This window comes from Schistocerca serialis, chromosome 4, assembly GCF_023864345.2.
Source record: "Schistocerca serialis cubense isolate TAMUIC-IGC-003099 chromosome 4, iqSchSeri2.2, whole genome shotgun sequence".
Lineage (NCBI taxonomy): Eukaryota > Metazoa > Arthropoda > Insecta > Orthoptera > Acrididae > Schistocerca > Schistocerca serialis.
In genome coordinates this window covers 349,426,693-349,433,704 of record NC_064641.1, presented here as the reverse complement: position 1 = coordinate 349,433,704, position 7,012 = coordinate 349,426,693, and the positions used below count along the sequence as shown (strand labels likewise).

Genomic DNA, 7,012 nt, shown 5'->3' with positions numbered 1-7,012 from the left:
TGGGGTCCTCCCCACGGCGGGCGGTAGCCTTCTGCCACAACCGTACGCCGATTTGCGGGGGAGGAATGTGGTGTCACCGCCAGACACCACACTTGCTAGGTGGTAGCCTTTAAATCGACCGCGGTCCGTAGTATACGTCGGACCCGCGTGTCGCCACTATCAGTGATTGCAGACCGAGCGCCGCCACACGGCAGGTCTAGAGAGATTTCCTATCACTCGCCCCAGTTGTATAACCGACTTTGCTAGCGATGGTTCACTGACAAAATACGCTCTCATTACCAGAATGAGATTTTCGCTCTGCGGCGGAGTGTGCGCTGATATGAAACTTTCTGGCAGATTAAAACTGTGTGCACCGACCGAGACTCGAACTCGGGACCTTTGCCTTTCGCTCTACCATCTGAGCTACCGAAGCACGACTCACGCCCGGTCCTAACAGCTTTACTTCTGCTGCAGAGTGAAAATCTCATTCTGGAAACATCCCCCAGGCTGTGGCTAAGCCATGTCTCCGCAGTATGCTTTCTTTCACGAGTGCTAGTTCTGCAAGGTTTGCAGGAGAGCTTCTGTAAAGTTTGGAAGGTAGGAGACGAGATACTGGCAGAAGTAAAGCTGTTAGGACCGGGCGTGAGTCGTGCTTCGGTAGCTCAGATGGTAGAGCACTTGCCCGCGAAAGGCAAAGGTCCCGAGTTCGAGTCTCGGTCGGTGCACACAGTTTTAATCTGCCAGGAAGTTTCACGCTCTCATTTGCCGAGACGATAGTTTAGCATAACCTTCAGCTACGTCATTTGCTACGACTTAGCAAGGCGCCATATTCAGTTACTATTGATATTGTGAATCATGTACCGTCAAGAGTGACGTTCATCATTAATGGATTAAAGTTAAGTATTCCACCAGCTACGTCCGCTTTTCTAAATTCTAATTTCCTTGTCTTGTTCCAGACCTCACGCCAGCCTGCGTGAGCTAAAACGCGTGCCTTTCTGCCTCCTCTAGTAACACGGTGTTGGCTCTGCTGCCAACCACAACAGCAGCTAAGAAATCAGAACCAGTAAACGTGTAAAAGCAAGTGAGCTGTGACAGGACTGCAGGTTTTCGTCGTCTGTAGTATTCGTTGCTGTTGCCACTGCGGCCGGATGGTAATAAATCACAATCAAGTATGGTGGTGCCTTAACCAGTCTACGCTATTTATAAACGTATGTTGTTAATAGATTGGCCGCTATGGGGGACGGGTCGTGAGAGAGGGAATTTTCTTGTTTGTCTTCCAGTGATGGCAACTCACGGTGGGGCGCATTTCGTACCAATCAGATGCTTGTGGAGAAAATTACACACGTAAATAACATGCATTCATGAATGCACATTATACTGATTGTCGTCTCCAAATGTTTGTGCATACTTACTTGTAGCAAGGAATACAAATGTAAAAAAGATTGTTGTAATACAACGCAGATAGCAGAGGAAAAACATGACATTTTAGTGACAGGAATTCAGCATAGCAAAATCAGCTGGTCGTGGCGTTACAATTACTGTGCTGCTGTCTTACGAGTATATAATCAACGGAACAGAATTATAACTTCTGATGCTTATAAAATGGCGTCAATATTAATGCATATCTTTCGCCAGAAAGTGCTAACCATAGCAAGTTGTAAATATAGGTCTTATTAATCGAATAGGAATTTTCCAGAGGTGATAGAAAACTCTCAGCTGTTCTGTAATGGAAGCTGTTGTATCGCAACTACAGTGAAGCCGGTGAAAGGCTATCTCTCAGGATCTGTCAAGTGCAGACTCTGAGCGGTCCGGGTATATTATAGGGATACATCGGTAAGCTGCGTGAGGGTGCCAGTACTGGTATCACCCCCCCCCCCCCCCCCCCCCCCGCCCCGCCGCATCTTTCCTTTCTCTCCGTTACAATAGTCCTCCTTATTATAGCGCTCCATGTGTTTCCCTCAGTTCACAGCGAAACTCCCAAGAAAACTTCTACAAGCTAAGATCCGCGATAAGATCACGAGTGCTGCCGAGCTCAGCGATGTAGCAGCTGTTGCGCTACAGTAGAGTGATGGCCCTATTGTTTTGCTTTGAGTGTCAACTCAACTGAGAAACACCCCCGGTCTCTTCACTGCGCTTTCACTGATCCTTGTTACGCCCGGGTGTAGAGTATGCCACATCTGCTGTAGTTCTTCAACAAGAACCCACACGTAAGGTACCAGGATTGCGTGGCAGACCAGTAGAAATTTCCTCTATCACACCCCTATTCCTCGTGGCGACCTTCCTTATCTTCTTCTTCTTTTCCTGCTTTCCCTGCGCTTCTAAGACCCTGAAGCTCAACTTATCATCCACAAGTAATATACTGGCACGATTTTTATGAGAATTTTTTTAGATGTGTGAGTAATTCTTCACATAAGAAAAGGTTTAAAAAAATATTTTTTTGAGAATATCAAGCAAAATTTCTGACATATTGGCACTTAATTTTAAGATGACGTTTTTTCATGTCACCAACCAAATCTTACTAGAATACAGTATATGTGATAAGATAGTAGTAGTGCTTACACACAACGCTGAAGTTATGAAAAAAAAAAAACTCCTGGAATCTTAAGAGCTGTTTTGCCATCTGACTCAACAGTACAAGACAGTATCAAAGTAGAATCATTTTCCGATATTTTATTGAATACTGAGGCTATTGTGACTTTTTCATAGCTGTACACCAGCCAGTGACAAACTGCGCAATGCTCAAAAAACAGCAAACAAGAAAGAATTGAAACTGATAGAAGAACTGTCGACTCGATGGAACAGCTCATACTACATGCTCAAAAGACTTCTGGAAGTTTAAGTGAACTTGTAATAGCGATCAATGGAAGTTCAGAAGCACCGCCTTCCTCACAACAGAAAATTACTTAGCTGCACCAGAGGAGTATTTGAAGTAGCAACAACAATATCAGAGGACTCACATGTCACTGCTTCCTCAATTCTACCTCTTATACGAGGTATTTCAGCGAAGTTGACACATATGATATTATCGATAGTAGTTTCAATAACTAATAATATATCGATTAACTATCAATTGATTTGTGCAAGTATTTCAAACGAAAAATAACTTTCTAAGAATTTTTATTGATTAAAGGCAACAGTGCAAAATATACAAAATTTTGTTATAAAAATTGAATCCTCCTTCTTTAGTCTGTTTTCATAATAATTTCTCCTGCCTTGGAGAAACTTTCTGTGGAGGAACTTAAGCCGCCAGACAGCACAAATATTTAGCGGCCATTACATGCAACATACTATTGGATTTTGCCCAGTATTCTATTACACAAGCATTCTTGTCTAGTACTGGTTTTTCAAATACACTCCTGGAAATGGAAAAAAGAACACATTGACACCGGTGTGTCAGACCCACCATACTTGCTCCGGACACTGCGAGAGGGCTGTACAAGCAATGATCACACGCACGGCACAGCGGACACACCAGGAACCGCGGTGTTGGCCGTCGAATGGCGCTAGCTGCGCAGCATTTGTGCACCGCCGCCGTCAGTGTCAGCCAGTTTGCCGTGGCATACGGAGCTCCATCGCAGTCTTTAACACTGGTAGCATGCCGCGACAGCGTGGACGTGAACTGTATGTGCAGTTGACGGACTTTGAGCGGGGGCGTACAGTGGGCATGCGGGAGGCCGGGTGGACGTACCGCCGAATTGCTCAACACGTGGGGCGTGAGGTCTCCACAGTACATCGATGTTGTCGCCAGTGGTCGGCGGAAGGTGCACGTGCCCGTCGACCTGGGACCGGACCGCAGCGACGCACGGATGCACGCCAAGACCGTAGGATCCTACGCAGTGCCGTAGGGGACCGCACCGCCACTTCCCAGCAAATTAGGGACACTGTTGCTCCTGGGGTATCGGCGAGGACCATTCGCAACCGTCTCCATGAAGCTGGGCTACGGTCCCGCACACCGTTAGGCCCGCCTCCAGTGGTGTCGCGACAGGCGTGAATGGAGGGACGAATGGAGACGTGTCGTCTTCAGCGATGAGAGTCGCTTCTGCCTTGGTGTCAATGATGGTCGTATGCGTGTTTGGCGCCGTGCAGGTGAGCGCCACAATCAGGACTGCATACGACCGAGGCACACAGGGCCAACACCCGGCATCATCGTGTGGGGAGCGATCTCCTACACTGGCCGTACACCACTGGTGATCGTCGAGGGGACACTGAATAGTGCACGGTACATCCAAACCGTCATCGAACCCATCGTTCTACCATTCCTAGACCGGCAAGGGAACTTGCTGTTCCAACAGGACAATGCACGTCCGCATGTATCCCGTGCCACCCAACGTGCTCTAGAAGGTGTAAGTCAACTACCCTGGCCAGCAAGATCTCCGGATCTGTCCCCCATTGAGCATGTTTGGGACTGGATGAAGCGTCGTCTCACGCGGTCTGCACGTCCAGCACGAACGCTGGTCCAACTGAGGCGCCAGGTGGAAATGGCATGGCAAGCCGTTCCACAGGACTACATCCAGCATCTCTACGATCGTCTCCATGGGAGAATAGCAGCCTGCATTGCTGCGAAAGGTGGATATACACTGTACTAGTGCCGACATTGTGCATGCTCTGTTGCCTGTGTCTATGTACCTGTGGTTCTGTCAGTGTGATCATGCGATGTATCTGACCCCAGGAATGTGTCAATAAAGTTTCCCCTTCCTGGGACAATGAATTCACGGTGTTCTTATTTCAATTTCCAGGAGTGTATATTGACGTAGGTCAGTTATGGAATCACTGGTGTAACAACATCGATGTTACACTGTTGCTGATTGGGCAAAAAAGGTATATCATCCGATTTCAAACTATTAGACGAATCAAAAGAGGTGCTCAGGAAAGCTTCTGTTTCAGGTATTATTCTTGGTGCTGATGCGATAATAGTGGCATACTCTTCCTGCCTTTAAAAAACTTGGTTTCAGGACATTTAAAGACCCAGACAACGCTGCACAATTACCTCAGGAAGAGTATTTTGAAAAACTATGTGGTACTTTTGGTGGCGACTATGGATGTCCTACGGCATAGTCAAACGACACCAGGTCGGGAAGAGATCCTGTGGCGGCTGAATATTGTTGCTGCCGATGCATTAGCTCGTTGCAGGACACTTGCATGTCTTCTTCCATTTGTTCAGCCAGTACCAGATTGGGGGCTGTAGCGATAACAAGAAGATCTGAATACATACAGAGAATGCCATAACATTATTAGGTTGATGCATAATTTCGTAGCGTTTTTATTTACTTAGCAATTCTCGTTTTTTATTTGTAGTTCACTGTTACTATTTCAGTTCACATATTTTCATTTTGTCAGTTGGAGATAGTAAATGCAGCTGTGGATTTTAGAAAATTGAGTGCCAAATATAGAAATCGGAACCTTACTGACGTATTCTTCTGTTTGAGTTCAATAGAGGAGGCAATCAGAAACATTTGCGTCGTGCATGGAGATAATGCCACTGGACGGATCATGGCAAAGATATGGTTTACTCGTTTTAAGGAGAATCGTTTTGACATCAGTGATTCTCCACGTTCAGGAAGACTTTTGAGGATTGACGAATATCTTTCAACCGAAATAATCCACTATGATCCACGTCAGTATACTCGAGAACTGACAACGTCTTTGCTACGTGTATCTGTCCTATTCAATGAACTTAGGGAGAAATTTACTACAACTGGTCAGCGCGTCTGTAAAATACGCATGTAGTAGTTCTCTAAGTCGTGGTTTACTGTCGATTCTGATGAGAACAACTCTGTCACTGAACTGTTCACAGAAACACACTCTCTGCTCTACGTTCCTATTCATAACGAATTATTCTCCCGTTATACCAATTTCTTCTGCTGTTGATATTATCGTATACTCATCATATCAGAAATCCTTGTCTTCTTTCCACTTCACTTCACTAACCCCTGTTATATCGAGACTGAGCTTTTGCATTTCGCTTTTCAAATTTTCTAGTTTCCCTACCACGTTCTAGCTTCTGACATTCTACACCCCGACTCGTAGAACGTTATCCTTTGGTTGATTATTCAGACTTTTTCTCATGGTAACCTCCCCCTTGGCAGTCCCCTCCCGGAGATTCCAATGGGGTACTGTTCCGAAATCTTTTGCCAATTTAGAGATCATCATGACAGTTATTCAATTACAGCTCACATTTCCTGTGGATACACGTTATACACTCCTGGAAATTGAAATAAGAACACCGTGAATTCATTGTCCCAGGAAGGGGAAACTTTATTGACACTTTCCTGGGGTCAGATACATCACATGATGACACTGACAGAACCACAGGCACATAGACACAGGCAACAGAGCATGCACAATGTCGGCACTAGTACAGTGTATATCCACCTTTGGCAGCAATGCAGGCTGCTATTCTCCCATGGAGACGATCGTAGAGATGCTGGATGTAGTCCTGTGGGACGGCTTGCCATGCCATTTCCACCTGGCGCCTCAGTTGGACCAGCGTTCGTGCTGGACGTGCAGACCGCGTGAGACGACGCTTCATCCAATCCCAAACATGCTCAATGGGGGACAGATCCGGAGATCTTGCTGGCCAGGATAGTTGACTTACACCTTCTAGAGCACGTTGGGTGGCACGGGATACATGCGGACGTGCATTGTCCTGTTGGAACAGCAAGTTCCCTTGCCGGTCTAGGAATGGTAGAACGATGGGCTCGATGACGGTTTGGATGTACCGTGCACTATTCAGTGTCCCCTCGACGATCACCAGTGGTGTACGGCCAGTGTAGGAGATCGCTCCCCACACCATGATGCCGGGTGTTGGCCCTGTGTGCCTCGGTCGTATGCAGTCCTGATTGTGGCGCTCACCTGCACGGCGCCAAACACGCCTACGACCATCATTGGCACCAAGGCAGAAGCGACTCTCATCGCTGAAGACGACACGTCTCCATTCGTCCCTCCATTCACGCCTGTCGCGACACCACTGGAGGCGGGCTGTACGATGTTGGGGCGTGAGCGGAAGACGGCCTAACGGTGTGCGGGACCGTAG

The 7,012-nt window shown here is 47.0% G+C and overlaps 1 non-coding gene across 1 annotated transcript; it reads left to right on the top strand.

Moving 5' to 3' along the window:
* The first annotated feature begins 630 nt into the window (after positions 1–630).
* Positions 631–704, top strand: Trnas-cga (transfer RNA serine (anticodon CGA)). Its single transcript has one exon. It is a non-coding gene; the product is annotated as a tRNA-Ser (tRNA).
* The last annotated feature ends 6,308 nt before the right edge of the window (positions 705–7,012 follow it).